Source organism: Emydura macquarii, unplaced genomic scaffold (assembly GCF_026122565.2).
Source record: "Emydura macquarii macquarii isolate MOO-44397 ecotype Brisbane River unplaced genomic scaffold, CSIRO-AGI_Emac_v2 contig_431, whole genome shotgun sequence".
NCBI classification, from domain to species: domain Eukaryota; kingdom Metazoa; phylum Chordata; order Testudines; family Chelidae; genus Emydura; species Emydura macquarii.
The window spans coordinates 8,048,612-8,070,886 of NW_027130568.1; positions in this window are offsets into that span (position 1 = coordinate 8,048,612).

Below are 22,275 nucleotides of genomic sequence, written 5' to 3' on the forward strand. Positions count from 1 at the left end.
TTATGGATGTTACTATTTTTTATGTTTGATTTGTGTCCATTTATTCTTTTGCGTAGTGACAGTCCGGTTTGGCCAATATACATGACAGTGGGCATTGCTGACACATGATGGCATATATTACGTTAGTAGATGTGCAGGTGAATGAGCTCCTGATGGTGTAGCTGATGTGGTTAGGACCTGTGATGGTGTCACTAGAGTTGATGTGCAGGCAGAGTTGGCAACAAATCTGCAGAGCTGGAACTCATATGCAAACTTGACACAATCAGACTGGGTCTGAATAGGGACTTGGAATGGTTATCTCATTACAAGAAGTAATTGTCACTGTTCACACATTCTCACCTTCTAATTAACGGTTGTGAATAGGCCTCATCTACTCTAACTGAACTGACTTTGTTAGCACTTGCCCTCACCATTGTTGTTTCTTACCCTTGGATGTGTATATATATACCTTCTATCTGCGATTTCCATTTCATTCATCAGATGAAGTGGGTTGCAGCCCACGAAAGCTTATGTCCGCAGAAATTTGTTAGTCTTTAAGGTGCTACAGGACTCTTGTTGTTTTTGCTGTATACAGACTCACACGGCTTCCCCTCTGGAACCTTTACTAAGAGATTCCACAAAATTTCAGGTGTGGATACACAAGAATATTCTATAAGTGCCACACATGTATGTATGGAGAATAATCCTGGGAATAGATATATTTCAGCACCATACTGCTTCCTTCTTGTGAACTGATTAACCTTGAACCAGCTTTTCTGAAGGCCCTGGTATTAGGGAAGGCAGCAAGATTCACTGACTAGGACACTCACTGGTCAGGGGGCCAGGAGATTTAGATTGTATTCTTAGCTCTGCCACTGACTTGCAGAGTGACCTATATCAAGTTATTTCAATTAGCTGTTTCTCAATTTCCCCAGTGGCAATGATTGAAAAACGGGATACTATTCTGACCTCTTCTCTTTAGTTAAAATTCAAAATGTTTATGAAAAATGTAAGCAGACTTGAAAAATTTCAATCTCTCCTGATACTTAACTACCTTTGCCCAGAGATTTACAATTGGAAAGCTCTACATAAGGCCTAAGTATTATTAAAGTGTACTTTCCTGACAAATACATTTTAATTTGTAAAGTGTTATATTTAAAACCAATATGTGTATAGTTCTAACTTATCACTCAATGGGGATAATTACTTTTTATCTCCCTTCTCGGTCTAGCCAATTGCATCTCTACTGTTGGTACAAAATTCCTCAGCTGTAGAGAATACACAAATACTGAAGCACAGTTCTCCCATTTCATGGGTCTGATTTATAAAATGGGCCTCCCATTTTGTGCCTGAATATATTTTTCATGTTGAATGAATCACAGGTACAAATGGTGGTAGTTAGATGTCTAGCCACCAGACTGAGCCAACAAATAGCTCGATTTCAAAAGTCATGCATTTGTGCATACATTTAATGGTGCATGTAACACTGCAACCACAGCAGCATGTGAGTGCAAAATTAGAGGTCAAGCCTGTACAACAACATGTTGTGTATCTACTAAAATTTCAAATACTGTATCCCCAGCTAGGACCAGTTCTAGCATTTTGGCTATCCTAGGCCACTTCCTCTTCTGGTCTTGCAGCCATTCCCATGATAAACTGTCACCAAACATTTTTCTGCCACTATTATATTGCTGCCTTAGGCAGCTACCAGATCTAGCTTAATTATAGAGACAGCCTCGGTTTCAGGAAAAAAAAAATCACAGTTAAGAAATTGAATTATATTTAATATATTGGCAAATTTTATGGGCCAAATTCATTCCCCTCTGAAGTAGGTGTATCTCCCAGTGGCTGTAGTTGAGGTTGCAGGGTAGAATTTGGTCCCTCAAATGATTGGAATATACCTAATAAACCACTTTATATGTAAAATGAAAGCTAAAGGTATACTTCCTTGCCTACATTTTTTTTAAACATCAAGGAACCATGTGGTACTATCCAAATACCTACATGTTGGAAGGATACAGGCTTAGATTGTTAAGTTCAGCTTGACTTTCAGGGCATGTCTATACTGACGGCAGCAAAGTCGCCACTGCCAGATCGATCTTTCTGGATCAACTGAGCGGTCAGTGTAGACCCGCTCAATCGACCAGGAAGTCGACTGAGTAAAACCACCTCCTCAAGTAGCACAGCGCAGTGAAGACACTGCACAGAAGGGAAGCACAACAGTCGACGTGAGTTACGCAAGCTACTCTGCGTAGTTTGTGTAACTCCCGTCGACTGCCACCAAATCTCCAGGTAAGTGTAGACCAGGGCTTAGACTTCAGAGGAAAGGTCATTTGTGAGCAGATGAATTTTGAATTGACCAAACTCTCCCTCCTCTTCCCTCCCAAACCCCAAAACAGTGACAATGAAATTTCTTTAATAAATAACCAGGATTGAATGGCTACAACATGCAGGCCAAAATGACAACTGAATGCAAAATATCGCATAGGAGCCCATCAGATATTTCCGCATTGTTGCTGTTTCGATATCTCTAGATACTGCAGGAAGAGGGTTTATTGTGTTGCAGATTTGCTACAGAGTGTGCAGCATGCTGTTATGACAGAGATACTTCCAATGGTCTTTGCTGCAATACCATGTACTGTATGTACTTAGCTGAAATCAATGGAACATGTAAATGAGTATAGGCAGAATCCCTTCTACCGCTATGAACAAAGCATCTGTGATATCCTAAGCAATAAAAGGATCAGCTCCAGCAGGATACACAAAGAACTGTGACCACACTGTACTGTGAGGGGACTGTTGTGAAGTTGAATATGTGTAACTTCCTAGTGATTTGAGCAATATAAGGGTAACTCAGAACAAGCACGCAAGACCTTAGCCAGTTTCTTGCAGGGAATATTAGTTAAGGTCACAAAATGTAGGTTTGAGAGAAATATCTGTAATTAGAAAGGAAAATGTTTAATGGGAGGGGAAAAGCAGTGTTGCCTATAGAAAAGCCAGCCTTTGAATAAACAAATCATATGCCAAGGCTAAATGATTCATCGCCCTGAAGAAATATATGGAGTAGGCCAAACTGGAGAGGAAAAAAGAAAACCATATTTCAAGGATGGTACAGAACCAGACCCTGAAAGGAAATACAGATTCTTGGAAAATATCCCCTTGAAATAAATGGCTGCCTAACCCATATGCCACAGACAAAACAAAATTAGAATAATAAAATAAAACAAAAGTAAAGAGTGGGGCAGGACAATGAAACAAGGAAAGAAATAATCAAGATAAAGAGAAAACATATAGTGTAATATTTCATTTGCTAATATACCACAGTGAAACATAAACTAATCCTCATTCATATGGGAATATCCTCTCAGAATTTACTTGTGGCTTTGATTCTCTTGACTAGTTAGATTCCAGGTCTTCGGGAAGACCTGGAAAATTTGAAAAACAGAAATATAAATAAGAATTCACTGCAGAATCCCCACTCCCTCCCCCTAAAAATCCCACACCTTGCACATTGCATACCTTTGTGCATGTGTTTAATAAAATAAATACGTTTGAAAATGTATTCTTACAGCTAGGGATCATATGGATATACTTATATACATTCACACACAATACCCACTGCTTAGTTAAATACAAGGGAAAGAAAAGATTTTCTTTGAAGACCAAAAGTCAGACCCGAGGTAACAAAAGTAAAGTGTAATTTACCCTGTAGTTAAAAACCGAAGGAATCTTTTTACTAGGGGCTGCTGGATCTATTCATGCCATTCGAGAAGAATATAAAAGAGACGCTTTGGGATTTTGAAGTAAAAATTCACAACAGTATGTCTTTACTTTTTTTTCCCCCTTCAACCAAGACATCTTTTGCTGGAGTCCTTTATCTAGAGCTTTGTATACATATTTTTAATCCTATACAAAAATGATAGGATGTCAAGAAGGATCTATAATAACACCATTTTTTTATTTCACTTCAAAGACTTGGCAATTTCTGATCCATGTGACATTCACACTCCTTCAGGGTCAAACAACATCTTGCAGCCTTCATAAAATGATTAAATATTTTAAACAGCTCCTGCTTATACCTCCATCGCCCCTCGAGACTGATACTGTTATCGTTTTTGTCAAAGCCAGTTTCCATCCGCATTTGTCATTCCTGCTTGCATTTATGAGTTATCAATCGCCATGTCAAAATGCAAAATAACTGATGTTCTTTGGGCGGTATTGGATGGTCTATCTGGGGCTTTTAATCAATGCTGATTTTTATTTTCCATACCCATACATAAATCTTTACCATTCTGGGCCACATATAATGCGTTTGTACAAAACGCAGTGACAGAAGCAGTAGTTATATTATCAAACATTATACCTCGGGGCTAACTGAGTATCAAGGGCTTTCAAAAGGGAACACTGGGAATTACTGTGGAGGAGAGATGACTGCAGTAGAGAATATAAGGGATTGGTTGTTGCCATTTATAAATCAACATCATGCAAGCTAATCCTTCTCACTTAAATGCAGTCCAAATACTTTTCCTGATAGTACTGAGTTTCAGAATTTTTTTTTTTAAAGCTCGCATAATGCACACAAACAATGGTTATAGGCATTTTCTTATTTCTTGAGCTTTTCCCTAGGGATGTATATAGAAGCTGTGGTGCTGTTCTGCCCTCCCCCCGAAGGCCTGCAAGTCAGTAAATATCCTCTGTTTAATCATAGCTGAATTATTAGTGCGTTCCTCCACCCCCAATTTTGGCCTGAGCTGCTATAATAAAAAATAATATTTCATTCCCTAAAAGGATATCTGCTTCGTTTATCCACTGAAGATTACAGCCAGCTATAGAAATGGTTCAGAACTTGTGCCAACCCACCTCTAAGGGCTGGATCAGGGACATTTAGGGCCAGATTTTCAAAAATGCTTAACACCCAATGTGCTAGACTCTTCTGAAAAATCTAGCTGTCACTGCTCAGCATGGTGAGAGCAATTTGGGGACCCTTTGAAAAGATGTCTGAACGGATGGGCGTGGAACACAAAATTAACCCGATAATCTGACTTCTGGACGAATGGAATTCCCACCGAGTTGAAAATTGTTCACATCATTATTCTTTATTATTATTGACGTTGATGGGCCAGAACTGGATCCTGTGCCTAGTCTGAGTTACCTTGGGTTTGTAGGAATCAAGGACAAAGGACTTCTTCTGTTATCGGGCTCTGATTCTGATGCTCTTAACAGCAGGCATACTGTAAATCCAACTCTTTTCAGAAAAGCACTTTAAGGATGTGCTTATGTGCCTTTTTGAATTGGAGTCAGGTGGAGGTGTGTTAGCACAGCAGAGTGACCCAGTGGCTTCACTGCAACTTCAGGACTGCATGTATTAAAAAAAACCAAACAAACCCCAAATTCTGCATCTGAGATGTGGAGGACAGGGCAAAGCTGCTGGCGATCTAGGACATGATTGCAAGGCCTGTTACATGCTTTCACTCATCAGCTGAAGCAGCTTTGTATCAGTCATTGATGTTTTTGTTAGCCTTGCTGTTCTCAAACCAGCTGGGCTGACTTCTTGTAGGGAGGAGAGAACGTGCCTGTGAATCTAAGATTAATCTGCCATCAAAGGGATGGATCCTAAAGTCACGTAATTTTAAATGAAGCCAAAACTACTATTGACACCTGCTTTGGTTAGAGTTTATCAGAGAAAGGAGATGTGTGATTGTGGAGGGGAAGAAAGGAGAGAATTTCAGCTTTAAAGATGGAAAGTTAGAGTGCTTGTGATATTCTGCTCTCCAGCTTTCAATGTCGTGATGACTAGACTGAAGTATAGAGAAGATCTCAAAGATAATGGACTATAAATGATATCGTAAAGCTTTCTGCCATATAACCAAAACCTTTTATTAAGTTTGCAGTAAAACATTTTCTGCATAATCCACTTTTATTTTGCAGTTTTTTTCTATTGTGTTTGACCTTTGATGCAGACTCTCAATTAAAGTATGTTTATGAGCCTCTTTCACAAAACAGTTTAAAGACATTCACTAAGGGTACCTCCAGAAGGAAGGTTACCAAAAGTCTGCCCTTTACAGGCAGCTGTGTTTTATTCCACATTAAGTGGCACAAACAAGAGAGTGCTTGAACTGAAGCCCTAGTGTAAAGGGGTCACTTTATTTTGTTTGTGACCAACCAGAGTGTTTGCACTACTGTGGCTATCCATTATCATTTTCTGGTGGGATCATAATGACAAGTGGAATGAAAATTGTGGGATTAAGGTGGTTTGAAGACAAGTCTGTGCCAATATCCCAATCCAAGTAGAACCAATGGCAGAGTCTCTAAAACGTCTGAGAAAATTAGATATGTGCTGTAGACCATCATAGCATAAGGCAGAGGCACAAAAGCAAGAAGAGACCCCTACTTTACAGGTATTCATAGGCACACTTGAATATTTAAGGAAGAAAGATTGGTCATGGCCTCAAAAGTATTATAATTGTAATTGTTCCCTTCTTTATGGGCACTAGTGCAAGCTAATTGGCCTTCAGTTCCTTTATGCAACCCCATCTTCAGCTTAGGACACATAAGTCACATAGCAATCAATTATCTCATAGAATAGTAGCAGCAGCAGCCATGTAGGACTTGCAAGGGTAGGGGCTAGCTCTTAATTAGTTGTGCAGGATTCATAGCTGAAACTGAAATAAAAAGGTTGACAACTGCAAACTTGTATTTACACAGTGCTTTGTAGTCATTAAAATGTCTCAAAGTGCTTTGTAGGGAAAAAATGCATGAATGTAAACAAAAGTGTATTTTCTGAGAGATGGCTAATAATTAATACTACTGCACATTAAACAAAAATGAACTGTGGACACTTAGGTGAATTAATTAACAGGAAAGGTTATGTTTTCTGTAAACATTAAAAGGACATTTTATTAGTCCCAATCCTGCAGGTTTTACTAAGACAAACTCCCACTGAAAACAGTCTAGCAAAACTGCCTAAGCAAGTTTTAGGGCCTGATTCAGCAAAGCAATTAAACAAATATTTAACTTTTGAGCCCCTCTCAATTAATCAATGCACTTAGACCTCAGTTCAGCAGAGTACTTAAGCACATGCCTAAGTTTAGGTGTGTGAACGATCTGGTCCTATTGACTTAAGTCAATACTCAATGCATAAAGTTAAGTATTTGCTTAAGTGCTTTACTGAATCAGGGGTTTAATGAACAATTACATGAGTGTTTTATGTATCCTATGCTGGGAAGTAAGGTGAGAGGACTCCATGCTTGTAAAAACTAAACTGGCTCTTTATTAAGAGAACTATTTACAGAGATGCTGTAGCTAGCATTGCAGCCATGTGCACACAGACTGACTTCATGGTGCTGCTCCCAAACACTTCCTAAAAATAGTGTTTCTCCTTCCAACTTCCATGCATGTTTCTAGACATGAGCATGCTGAATGTCAGTACTCAGGTCAGAACAAACTTACCAGGTGCCAATATTTCAGAACAAAGACATGGGATGAAATTATAAGGTTTTATAATAGCAATCTCCACAGCTGGTGTTGGAGAAAGCTGGTCTTCCTTTATTCAATCTTAAGAGCTTGAACTAATGGATTTGAATAATTTGGAGCCCAATTTTACTCTTAAGTACTTACAAATTTCACTGACTGACTGAAATTCCCTTTGTCTTCAGCTGGAGTGGCATACACACATCTGAAAGCACAAATTGACTCTTAAATCTTTTTCTTCTGCCTCGGTAAAGAGCAATGGGAAACAAATGTCCCAATTTCTGCTTGAAGTTAAAAACAAAATTCCAAATTATTTCCCCAGACTGGCAGTGGGATCAGGCCCAAAGTCTTTATCATAGTATTGTTTCAGCCAGAGATGAAATCTAGTCAGTAAACTAACAAAACTTTAAATATCAGAGCTCATGATATCAGCTTAGTTCTTTAGTTAATTAAAAACCAGGTTCAGCAAAGCTGTCAATTATCAAATTTCACATGGCGCTAAATGATGGCTTTAATAGTCAAATAGCTTTGTTTGTGTCACAATCACTTTCCTATTCCTTCTTTTGCTTGCTTTCTAGAATGTTTTCTAGCAAATGGTTAGCGGAGCTAGTTTCTTGGAACATCTACCTTGTCTCTAGGTAAGTGGACTTCAGCTTTGACCGAAGCAGGATTGAAGTCTCCATGTCCCTTATCAGTGAAAATGGTCTTACTCAGAGTTGTGATGTGAATTGGCTGACAATAGGGGTAGACACAAGAGGTGGTCCTTTTGTATTCAATATCTTTCAGTGTCTGAGGAACCCAATTGATCCTGTCCTGATTCCAGTAATCAAAGAAAAGTGTATTGCTACCTTTAGAGCCAGATTTTGATACTTTTAAGCACTATGAGTAGCACCTTACTGCTCATATAGTCTCACTGAAATCAATGGGACTGTTCATATAGTAAAGTGCTTTTCAGTGTGAGTAGGGGTATCAGAGGTTTTGTTTGAGTTCCTTGTAAAGTTGTTCAACCTAAATGGTCATTCATTATGCTAATTTCAGGATTGTGGATATTAAGTTCTCCAGAAATGGAAATAAATTCTCTTGTTTTTGCTGATGAACTAGGATCATCGGAGTGTTGGATATTGTATGCTTTGCAATGTATTTAATTTGGTGATTGTGTCCCTTTTCCAGGTCTCTTTGGTGAGCAGACTCTTCTGACCACTGGCATGTAATCACATCTTATTTGGTTTCTAACCACTCCCCTTGGCTTTCTATCTTCTGCAGAGGAATTCACTTTCAAATAACTTCCTCAGTTTTGATCTTGAAAGAAAGCAGTGCTTTGCATTGTGTTGGTAACAGAATGAATTTTTCTAGGATTTTGTGTAGTGAATTCAGCAGTGTAAGATTCAAAGGCTCCTGGAGCTAGTTGGGAAATGTAGGTAAAGATGCTCTTCTTGGTCACTTTTATATATTCCTTTGGGATTTCTCCAACTGTAAATTGACAGGAGTTACCTAATACTTTGCTTCAATAGTTTTTAAGGGTGAATCAGAGATGGCCAAACTAAAAAAAAAAATATTGCAGAGCTTATTCCCTCCTTGATCAAACCCTCCCCCAATCCACAATCTTTTAGGGACATATTTTCAGAGTACATCTAACTCATCTGCTATGAACTGAGCCAGGATTGTGCACATCATGGCTTTGGACATGCACTTTAAGTTTGTACATTTCAAATGTCTGAATTATCTGTGCAAGAATCCTTTCTAACTAATTAGGCAGTTAAGGCATCTCACTGGAATATGCATACACAAGTGCAAGGTTTTGCTGTTGCCAAACTGATGTGTAAAAATACACTTGTCCTCATCTTACACACTTACACACACAGATTTCCAGCCATAATAAACAATCTGGACTTTAGTGTTCTGAGTTGTATCAAATCTGATTTTTTTCACCAGGACTATTCCTAAAAGCAGGAAGGTCATGACTGCTAGAAAAGCTTTTTCAGAAAGAACTAGGATTTTATAAGAATATATATTGCTCACATTGCTGACTCAAATAGTAATAAATATACTCTGCCTCTTATGCATTAGAAGCAGAGGAAATCTGAAAGCAGAATGGGTGAGAGACTTACCAGTTTGAGTTGCGGTAAGAAATCATATTGCTACAGTATGAACAATTTGCAATTTAGCTAAAATGTGTGTGGATAGCCATCTAACAGGGCAAAGATTTCTATTTATCAGAAAAGTGTCTCCTACTCATGTCATGAAGCAGTACTTGTATATCAAGAGTGGACTTGAGTGTGTGCTCTTGTAATAGAGTGTACACACTGATGATTTCCATTTGAAGTTCTCCACAAACATGGAAATTTAATGCTCTGGGTGTGCAAACCCCATTGGTTTCAGACCTTGTGGTTTTAGCAATAGAAAATCTTTGTGTTCAGGCCATTGGAGTTTGCAGTTTAAAGATGGGGAAATTGAGGGATCAGGAGGTGAAGTGATGCATGCCCAAGGTCACACAATTAGTCAATGACAGAGTGAAAACTAGAACCCAGGTCTCACGATTCTCTTTCTTCCATGCTTTAACTACTAGACCACACTATCTCCCAAATGCCTTCAATTGCAGCTGTTTAGAGTCAAATCAGTTGCAGCTGTTTAAATTGTTCAAACCTGAAAATGTCAAGTGAAATTGTCTTAGAGGAGAAGGCGGAAAACAAAAACACACTCTTCTAGAACTTGATAGGGAAGAAAACAGGGTCCACAGAGATTGCACTGTGGCAAAAGTTATGATTCTTATTACTTTCCCTGGTACATTTGGGGGTTTCTATATCTCATTCTGGAGCTGGAGGCATTTAAGTGGCAAGAGTAAACCAAAGAAACACTTCTTGATTCCCCCTGATAAGGGGATGGAAGGAATGGGGTGAGCAAGCCACCAGCTCCCCATGACATGTCTGTAGGTGGATTTGGGAAAGGGAGTAGTGGTGTTAACTTGGCATTCCCCCAGAAGACTTTGATCGGCTGTTTTATTTATTTATTTTTGCATTGTATGGATGCAGTGTTTGCAAAGTAAATCAGGTAGAAATATAAGTGCACTTGAAAATGAAAGCTATTTTCTGTAACGAGGGATGTGACACTCAAAGGTGGACTTACTTCTGTCCTTATCGATTACCTTCCCCTACAAGTCTGAGCTTTGAGTAACAACTTCAGAAATGGTCTTAGATATTTTTAAAATATCTATCTACATTTAATTACAAAATCCTCTTGTGGGGAAAATAATTCTGAGGGAGAGACAGGGCTGAGGGCTGACAACACACAAGTTCCACACTCTGTGGCCCATTGCGATACAAGCCGAATCTTCAGCCCCTGAAAAAGGCAAGGGTGACATCCCTAAAAGCCTAATGTTGTGCATGTCAGGATGAGGTTCGGAAAGATGGTCTGAGTCTATGGACAGTGAGTGAGCGTGATGTGAACCAGGCTGCTCAAATCCGTGAGCAAATGTGCTACCGCATTCCGAACGAGCTGCAGAAGCTGATACGCACAGTTGGGAGTCAGACTAATAGGGAATAACACTAGTTATGCCATGGGATCCCAACAGCACATATTGATGTTGTGTGGCTATCAAAGGGAAAGAGCCAAGAGGGCACAAATTGCTCAGCAGAAATTTTTCTACCACACGTGCTTTTTCCACGGAAATGATTGTGACGAAGTCTAACCTCAAGATTCTTAACCTTACTCCAGCTCTTTTAAGTTCCTTCAGTCAGCGGTAACATGAAGGAAGAGAGAGCGAGACATCCCCTTAACAATCATATTTATATACCAGCCAGACTTGTGTAGTCCCAGAACTGAGGAAGAGGTAGCTCTTATTTTTAATACTATTAAAATTAAAAGAATTTGGTGTCTTTGTCAAGTCACACCATCTTCCGCCTTTTAAAAGAGACCAAGCACACTTGGGCATCAGAGTGATAAGAACAATAAGTATTTTTTTAAAAAAAGTGTTGTGACAAGTGACTAAAAACCACAAATGAATGCTGAAGTCTGCTATTTAATGTAGTGTATACTGGTGTTTAAGCAGGTCTATATCTGTCAAACAAGCCTCTTTTCTGAGACTGGCACAGATTGTTCTGCATTTGGTTTCCAGAATCAGCAAATTACATTGGCAGAACAAAGCTGTCATATTTGGTGGTATTTTGTTACATCCATTATCTCACTTAAGTTTAGACATCTCTTAGCAAAATCAGATCCCACTTAAAGAATGCCTTATTTTGCAACATTAAATGAAATGACAGGCTGCTTTAAAAAAAAAAAAAGTTCATTAGTAAGCAATGAGTTGGTGGAAAAACTCCACCGCTGCTTCAAATGTGAAGAATGAAGACAAGAAATGCTGTAATCTTTTAACAGTGGGCCAAGAACATACATCAGAAATGTATTTGACTACACAAGGGTACTAAGTAGTTTCAATAAACTATACTGAAAAGAATCAAGGATGTTGAAATAGCTTAAGAAGGGCTTACTCTGAGCTCTGCGGGGGCAGGGGGGGCAAGGTGCTCGTCTCATCACTCAGTAGTGACACGTAGTGCTACTTATAATGGACCAGTATCTTATCTCTGAAGGAAGGTCTGTTCAACTCACTAAGCCAGAGGACAGTGGTGATGAAATGAGATCCTGCATAGGAGTAGCCAATGTAGTAGAAAGTGAAAGCCTGAGACGTGAGGCCTAGTCTAACAGACCAGGTATGAGGCCTGAGCTATAAACTAGCAGTTAAGCCTGCTGTTATAAAGCAAAGCTAGCAAAAATGGGGCTGTGAATACTGGCAGACTTACAGAAACTGGCAAACACACACATTTCAAAGAAATGCTAGGCACAAGCACATTCTAGAGAAGTGGTACCAGAACTTTTTAATACCAGGAATGGTATGAGCATACTCCCCAAAGATAACAAAGACATGCTGACCACTTTTAAAGATAAGACCAGGGAGATAATGAGATGGGTAGAGATATTTTGACTGAGCTATCCTGTACAAGGTAAAGGTAGTATTTAATACATTTCCTCATTCAGCTTTTGTTCTATGGCCTTCTACATGCAGGTGCCCCAGCCTGGTGATAGAGGAATTATATCACCAGGGAGGGGGAGTGATAGATCACGCCTGTGTGCAGTGTGACTAGTGTATTGCATTGGGGTGATGATAGACCACCATTGTACGCAGTGTGACTGTGCAGGTTTGTATTGCAAATGCGTGGTGGTAAACCATCACCGGTTGGCGTGTGACCACCTCAGGTTGTATCAAAGGGCATAGGGACAGCCAGCCAAATGTGGGGCTGTGTCCCTGGGGTGTATAGACTATGAGAACATGGCTTCGTGGGGTTAGGAAGAAATCATACCAAGGGAGAGGGATGGCCAAAAAAGCTATATTCTGCTATCCCAAACACCAACAACACTTCTTCCCTTCATCTGCACACACTTCTCTACTGACACAGGCTTTCAAGCTCACCTTAAAACTAATTAAACAGTATTCAATTTTTTGTCACATTTGGCTTTTTTTAACGTCTTTGAGGGAATAAGCATTCTTTGAAAAGTTACTAGATGCTCAAAAAGGTTCAGTTCGATCCTCCTTTATTCACTGCATCTTAAATAGTACAAAGAAATGCTGTGATATTATGGACCCATAATTACAGGGTCTGGGGGACAACCTGTCTCTTCTGGCATTCTGAATTCACTTCAGCTGGAATAATACAGACAATAAAAGTACTTACTGGCCAACCCTATTATTTTAATGAAATCTACACTTCAGAGTCTGTAGTGAAAAAGTGAGACTTGGAGGTGCTTATAAGCACAATATTTTTCCCCTCAAAAGTTTACTGTGGCAGTGGTGGTGTTGCTTTAAACTGAATTCAAATTTGGTATCTGACTACTAGCTTATTGTGTTATGTGTGTGAATTAAAGCTGAATAAGCCTGGTAGTAAAGATCATTTGAAAAGTTTTAGATCTAGTGTATTTGCAAAAGTCAGAGTGTGTGTGTGTGTGTGTGTGTGTGTGTGTGTGAGAGAGAGAGAGAGAGAGAGAGAGAATGAGAAAAAGAGAGGGGTTTTTTCCTTCAGAAAGTGAATAATGTCATCGTTGATTTAATTAGCAAATTCTAGATGTGCTGACAAAGCAAATTTTCTTGGGAGATGCACTGTGTTGTGTCAGTGGCCTAAATGAATAGGCTGAGCTGAGTTCCTGGTAATAACAGATGAACAACACAACTCGCCAAACCTCAAACAGTGCATAAATCAATTTGCTGGGAATTAACCACTCGCTTCAAAATTAGGGGTTACTTGACAGGATTTCAGTGATTAGGTTGTCAGGGACCTGTATTTCTAGCTGGGATTTATTTATCATTGATATAAGTACATCCCCCTACAGGCAGCAGACTGAGTATGGGTAGCAATTCAGAGAAACCAGGCTAGATAAAGCATGGTTTTACTCTTTCTGAGCACCAGACGGCATTTTGAAGGTGGACAAAGGAGGTTAGAAAAGGACAATTATCAAAAAGAAAATGTGCTGGCTTTGTGAACTGCTAATAATGCCCAGGATATTAGTAAGAGAACTGTGAATGAGTGGAAGAGTTTTAGCATACTTGCACATCACATGGCTCTTCTGTGCAATAAGGAGCTTAACAGTTTGTTAAATGAGATGCCTAAAAATGTTCAATTATACAGAGAAATTAATGAAGAGCAGTAAGCCACTTGGAGGTCATTTCATCTCATGAAAGTTGAACATTCATGTAATACATGAAGCCAGGACTACCAATTTTATGATTAATCTTGTATTCCCATATACTTCAGATAATGGCAGATGGGTGTTACTGAATGCACATGGCAGCAATCTATGAGATTAGGCATGGGCATAGAGATTAGATGCTATGGTGGAAACAATAAAAAAGGATTATAGAATCACAAGGCAAAATGCTGAAAGTACTAGTGCTCAGTACCATTCAGGATTTTGCCCAGAGATAGTAGGCCAAGAGAATATCAGTTAGGTCATCTAGTACTTGGTAGGCCTACTTCCTACGCCATTCACACTATATTGTACCTAGCCTGTTCGTGCATATCACGTTCAAATTTCTCCCTTGGTAATCTGTTTCATTGTCCAGTTGCATTTATTGTTAAAGGTATTTTCTGAAGTTCTCCCAAGCAGTTTTCCAAGCTAATCATCTAGGAGGTTGGTTCCTCAAACTGTTCAAGTGATAGAACTCCAGCCCATACTTTTATAACCCAAATCCTTCTTTTCGCCTTTCCTAAGCCACCTTGCCTCTCTTTTTCTGTGCTTTGGATCTCAGTATCAGTAGATGCTCCAAAAATATGACCTTTTCATTTTTCTTCAGTTTCTGAAGGACACAGCGTTCTGAATTCAGGGACAAATTCTCTGCTGCTGTGAAATGCTGCAGCTCTATTGAAGTCAACAAAGTGCAAAGAAAGTAAATATGAACTTCCTTGAAGGCAATGGAGCTACACTAATTAACAGCAGAGACTTTGGTTCTGCATTCTTAAACATCTCTATCTTGTTTCTAGACACACGGTCCATTCCAGTTTGGATAACAATGAGCAACTTCTCTCCTTTAAGATCTCATTCATCCTCTGTGTACCTTCCTAGGTTCTCCCTTCTGGGAAGTAGCATACCATCCTTCTATCCTTGCTTTACTTTCAGCACATTTGGTCAACCCTTTGCCTCACACCAATAAGACCTGGCACTTCCAACTCTTTGGAGTCTTGCTGCTTAGTATTCTCCCCACGCAGATGCATTATATCTCACTCTCATGACCCTGTTGTTCTTTTTTTCATCCACAGTCTTTCTCTCTAGTCAAGATTTCTCTCTGTCTTAACCTTTTTTTATCCTATTTGAACTGCTTCAGGAACTTCATATTTATATTCTTTGTGTTCCCTGCTCCATCTCTTTGATCTCCCTCAAGAACTCCCTATTACCTCAGTGTTTTCTGGGCCCTGGTTGTTGGACACTCCTTGATCTCTTCTGTCTCTTCCTTTACAGTAACCAATTCTTAGTTCAGTTCTGGCCATTTGTTTTGCATATATTTGCCTCACTGGTTTACCTTCACTCCTTCATTTGGCCTCAGAATCTGTCATCCCCAAAGAGAGCTCCCACACGGGGCTTGTTATACAGATCCCTTGCTGGAACTTGAAACCAACAACACACGCACAGAAATCACCAGCCTGCACCTTACTTTCAACCACTTGCCTCTTCAGCTTCTGCAAGCTGTCAAAGAAGAAACTTATGAATGCAAACAATGGTGTCTATTCTCCCATTAGTGATGCCACTTGACACAGATGAAACTATGTGCCCAAATCCCTCCAATTTCAATGGAGGAAGTAGACTCCTAAATGTGAATTCTCAAGATCTGAGCCTCTCAGATCATTCTAACTTGTGAGAAATCTAAGCCGACACTGAAATTGTTGCCTACATTTTCCCTTCTCTCTCAAGCCAAAGTCCTCCCTATAGACATAAATGCTTCTTCAGATGTTACAGAAATCCACCTATAGTGAGACTGAACTGGCAGTGGCAGCAGTGAAAGTATGAACACTTCCTCCTGGGGAAGTCATCCCATATGATCGGGGTCACAAAATCACAACCTTAAAATCATCACAAGAATGGATACATCCTGTACCACTTTCTGTCCTCGTTATGATCTCTGTCACGAGAACAAGTTATCCCTGAATCTCAATATTTCAGATGCTGTCTTCTCATTTTCATCAAATAATCCCCGTTCTTGTGACAAAAGATTGTAAGTAACAGGAACAAAAATGGCCCCAAATGAAGTCATTCTCATGACAAAGACTATAATGAGAACAGAAAATGGCACAATCAATTCATTCTCATGACAACCTGAAGATTGTAATGAGGACACGAAAAACAGTCTGAAATTTATCAATTCTTGTGACAACCTTGAGACAGTAATGAAAGCAGCAAATGGTATGAAATTGGTCCACTCTCGTGATAGACATTGAAACAAAACCAGAAAACATCCCCACCTTTATCCATCCTTTTGACAACCCTGAGAGTGGAACAAGAACAGAAAAGGTTAGGAAAATTAACCCATTCCTGTCACAAACAATCTGAGTGTAATCACTGATTGTCCTTTTAAAATAGCACAACCAAACAGAATTTGAGGAATAGCTTTGTACTAAACTGTGAGTAATTTAAGTTTTTAGTATATATTTCCAAATATCTTATATCTGGTGTAGCTACATATTCAACACAAACTTGTCTGTTTTGAAAATCAGGAAAATGTTGTTTAATGGCTCCAGACATAGGAGTTAGGTATACTACACTGGCTGAGAGATTGCATTTCCAAATGTTTTTATTTATTTTATTTAAACATTCTGTTTGTATTGCTGCTGTGCCTACAGGCCCCAGACAATACATAGGAACCCAGCCAATGTGCTAGATGCTGTGCAAACAGCACACAGAGAAAGTCCCTACCTCATAGATTTTACCATCTATGACTAGAGACAATACTTTCCCCCTTCTCCACGTTCATATGGGTGCATGTACACACAGACCTCATATTTGAAAAGTTCATGTTCATATTAACTTGCATAAAAGAGAGGAAAAGATACATGCTCCTTGACCCAGTTTTCACTCTTTCATGCATGTAGCTAGACCCCCAAAACCAGTGATTAGGCAGTAAAATATCAGGAATCAATTTGGGGGACAGAAGAAAATGGGAAGGGGTATAGAAAAAAGCAGGAATGCAAGTGAAGACCAGAAGGAATGGGGAAGAGGGGAAAAAGAGGGGAGAAGAGATCTGGTTGAAGTAATTGGATACTAGAAGGAAAGAGAGATAGGAAGGTACTGGGGAAGAAGGAAGAGAAATGGAAGCAAAAATGCAGTAAAACAGAGGAAGGAAACAGGAAGAAAAAGAGGTAAAATTGTCTGGAGCTAAAATACAAATGTGTGTGCGGGGGTGGGGAGAATGTGAGATGAAAGAAGTGAATAAGGAAATGTGAAAAGGGATGTGAAACTTGTGCAACTCCAAATAATGCAAAGAGAAGGCAAAAAGCTGAGTAAAGACCCATTCACTGAACTGAGAACGTACATCACAGTGAAGGCAATGAAAAGTAGCTTTGTCATTTTTTGAAAGCCACTAGAACCAGTTGCATTATCTCCCCTGAGCTAAAAGTCTGATGAGAAGGACTCTTATTTTGCCAGGGCAGTTGTGTTGCCACAATGAATTGCAGGTTTGATTTGTGCCTCCAAATGATATGATTTAGTGACATAGCTACCTCATGGCACCTGCGAATCAGTGCCTAGAAGGCTATCTCGTATCATTTGTACCCCCAATTAAAGCTGCTGGGGTTAATCATAGGTGCAGAATGGAACCCCATAAAGTTAGAGGCTGGGTTGAGGTCCATTAAAAAATGTAACACAGAGTCTTTGGCTGGCACCATTCAGTCTTTTTGATGACATGACCGTTTTTTCTGTGAACATGTGTGTTTTAACTATTCAAGCAAAATATAAGAAAGATCAGTAGAAAGAGAAAATCATTCTGAAGTCCCCTGCCGTAAAAGTCAGTATCTCCCAGAGTAGACAAGCCAGCCTTTCAAAAAGTGTAAATGCTTAACCTCAGCCAAGTAGGATCAAAGGGCAACACACTGGCTTGCTGGACCAGGTCCAGAGGGGGAGAAAGGGTCAGCATGTGCATATGGGAAATATCCTGAGGCCTTCTCCTGAGCTCTCTCAGTACCTTTTCTATTCACTTTTCTAATTTACAGTCTATTGGCACCTGCACACCCCTTCTGGGAGTTTTTCACAATGTGCTACAGTATAAACTTAGTCTTCATTTAAAAATAAATCCACACCTCCTCTCTAATGGGGTATGTCTCTTTAAAAAATATCAGTTGTTACAGTCATTGTTGCCCCACTGCCAGCTTTATGCCTTCAACTAATATGCTTCTCCAGGAACAGTCTTTAAATGAGAAGTTACGGCTGCTTTTCTGATTGAAACAAACTAGTGTTGATTGCTGATCAGCCATCTGTAAAGGAGGGCATCTCAGGAAGGATATGAGCTAATGAAAAAATGGACCTGATTTGAAAGTGTGATGTGCTTCATGCCACAGGCCAGTCTGAGTGGCATGAGATTATATCAGTGCAAGTGAGAGGTAGATTGAGAATAAGTAACTTCTGTCTTAAAGATTAAATGGCAAATTTGCTATTAAATGTGAAAGACATAAAATGGAATTAACGCTTTGAGGGTGTTAGCTGTGGTTATATACACTCTGCAAATGGCACTTCCATCCTGTCACTTGCATTGTCAAACTGCACACTCGTCTCATTGCAGCTCAATTAATACTCGTTCAGAAGTATCAATTAAAGAAATGAGAAATGAAGTGTTGACCCTTAACAGCCGCCTACACATCACCCACTTCACAGGCACATTTTGTGTGGCATTACTTCTCCAAATGACCTTTGTAACTGGTAAAATATTATTGATGAAATCATTAGGTTTCTCAGTAACCAATTGATAATTCTCATCCAGGTTGCCTGGCACTAACATTACCCTTCTTGTAACTTAGAGACAAAACACTGGGATGTATGTATGTGGGGTTTTCTAGGTGTTTCTAGGGTTTCCTGCATGTTATGTTCTGCATTTCAAAAACTTTCATAGCGCAACCAAATAGGCAGCGATGACCAAATGAAAAAGAACATTCACTTTTTAATGTTGCTGCCATGCTTTATTGTGCATGATGTGTTATGCTAAACTTCTTTGTGTTATGTCTCATCGTTACACTGCATCCTGCTGTATGCTTGTGGCATGTCATGCGGAATGGAATATAAGTAAAGATTGAGTTAAAAAGAAAAATTCGGATCCAAATCTGGATTTTAAATCCCCCATCCAAAGTGTTTTTTTGGTATTTTTTTGAGAGGGGGAGAGGGAAAGAGCATTGGATCTGGATTTTAGTTTGGTTGATAATAGAGAGAGAATCCAGACACAGAATCCAAACCAGATATTGATCTGAATTTAAGTACCCCAAAGTTCAGGGGTATTTAGATCCAGAGATTAGGATGTCAAATGCATCCTCTCTAGACAAAAGTGATCAAATACAAGAGCAAATAGTAAAATAAAACATGTTATTTTGGATTGCATTTTTACCAACAGATCCAATTTTATTCTGAAACTTCATCTGATTCAATCCCAGTTACAGTCATCCCCTAATGTGAATTACATTTCCTGTATAACCAAACCCTTAGTCACCTGGTTTATTTTGTTATTTCCCCAAAAACCCTTCAGATAATGTGGGTTTTGTTGCATATACTTTGTGTCAGTTCTTTATCTTGTTTTGCTGTTTAGATCAATAGTTGTATAATGTTTAATGTTAAATTTTCCAGTAGAATTTTGAATATAAAAAACTAATTTGGTTGATTAATTTAGTCCACTCAAGAGTGAAAGATAACTAGCTTGATCATAGTGCTGGCAAGCTTTGCCACTTGACTCCGGCCTGGTGTTAACTTGCAACTCATTTTCATTTTTGCTCCAAGATAGGGCGGATAGGTCTCCAGTATTAAAAGGCCAGTGCACTAATGCTGAATCTTCTCATTTTCTACCTATTACTGTCAATCTCAAGAGACATCATTTCAAACTGATCGCCCCTACTACTGTGTGCAGTGTTGTTGTAGCTGTGTTGGTCCCAGGGTATTAGAGATACAAGGTGAGTAAGGTAACATCTTGGTTCAGTAAAGGAGATGGTCTCACCCACCTTGCCCCTAACACGGGTAGGCTGAGATTTTCAATGTTGTTTAAGGGATTTGGACTGTCAAGTCCCATTATTAATTGTTATTATTATTATTATTTTATTATAATTACCATAGCACCTAGGAACCCTAGTCATGGACCAGGACTCCATTGTGCTAGGTGCTTTACAAACACAGAATAAACAGATGGTCTCTGCCCTGAAGATTTTACAATCTAAGTGAAATTATTGGGAGTTGGGTGTCGAAATCAATTAGGTAGCTTTGAAAATCTCATCCATAACTTTTATCTAAGGGTGTCTAAGAATAAGCTTACTAGTGTTGCAGATACCTCACTAGAAATGAATTGCTCAGGTCCTATGATGAACTTGGCCAAATAACTACATGGGTGTATAGGTGAAAATGCTACAGCTGAACTGTTTACTAAGCAATGGACATTACAGACAACACATGGGTGATGACTGGTATAACAGCTCTTACTATGTAAGAGCCAGATTCTGCCAGTCTCATGCATGCTAATTAGTACCTTACTAAGTGAAAACCTCCATTGCTATCAAGAATGTATTGCTACAATACTCAATGGTGATACTTGCTGAGTAAGGTACAGTACTAAACAATATGAGTAACAGGTGGCAGAATCTGGCTCTGAATAAAGGCTGTCCACAGAATGATCCAGTTAAGATACGACTAGCACATTATATCCTTCATTCACCCCCAATTGCGTGCATGCATTATGCGACACTCTTTAATTACATGATCACAGACAGTATTTTCCATAGGACCCCAGCCTTGTTTAGTGCTAAGATGGATTGTGCTCTGGGGATGAATCAGGGTTGGGTAGTGAAGGAGGCTGCTATAGAACTCCCTGCCTCATTTGTTGCAGCAGTTGGAAGGTGTGTAGTGAATGAGGAAGGAAACCACAGGAAGAGAAAGACGGTTTCATGGTTAAGACAGTTGAATGTTGCCCTGGAGAATTGGATTCTATCTCTGCCTCTGCCACAGAGTTCCTATGTGATGCTGGGCTACTCACTTAAATCAAACTTTTCACAGGCTGCCAGAGTGTGTTCCTCATGTTCTGCGTACCCAATGTGTGACACCTGATGTCTGATTTTCAGTAGTGCTGGGCAATTGAGATTAATGGGAGCTTTGCTCTGAACATTGCACGTGCTATAAAAATGCTAAATACTCTGGATGAGACCTTAGTCCTCTCAAACTGAGCACCCAAACTTAGTTGATATGTCTGACAATTTTGACCTTAATTTCTGTGCCTGAGTTCCCCATGTGAAAAATAGAGAAAATAATATCTCCTCACCTCACAGCGTCATTTTGAAGATAAATTCATTAATGTTTGTAAAGAAGTAGAATACTATCACAAAAGCACTACAGAAAAGTGCATATGGAAATAATAATTCTGTATACAGTGCAGAGTTTGGATAGACTGCAGTAAATATTGCATGGGGCTAGACACTGAAAAGTGAGGATAAAAAGAAATCTCAAATAGCTACCCATTTAGTCAGCACCATCCAACCTGCGCACTGAATGAAACGGAGGTCCTGTAGAAAAATAGCATATTAAAGCATATTAAAGATATCATAACACATGTGCGCAAGGGGGCCAAACTGAGGTTTCAGGGATAATCTTAATTCTGACACTTCCTAACTTTTTTGAGTGTTTGATTGGGCAACTTCAATGCTCTTTTAATTTTTATGTCATACATATATAACATTTAGTAGGTGCTAATGAGTAGGATTGAGAGACTGTCCTATCTAGTTCAAAGCATGATGTATTGTATGTAATGTCTATATTATATGTTCTTTATGCGTAATAATATGTGGGCAAATTTTGAAGGTACTCATGAGAAAACTGATTATTTATGGAGGGAGGCAAACAAAAGAGTATTTTCTAGATATGTTAAATATTTTTGCTAAACCATATTTTTGTTCCTGGGAGTACCACTGTGGGATTTGGCATAGCTGCTCCTATCAGTTATTATTGGGATAAAGCAGAGATGGATAGATAAATAGACACGTAGAGTTGCATTACACACATTTCCCATAATCCCCTCTCTGAGGCTGAAAGCGTAAAATAATGTGAAGGTGAAACTTAAAATGT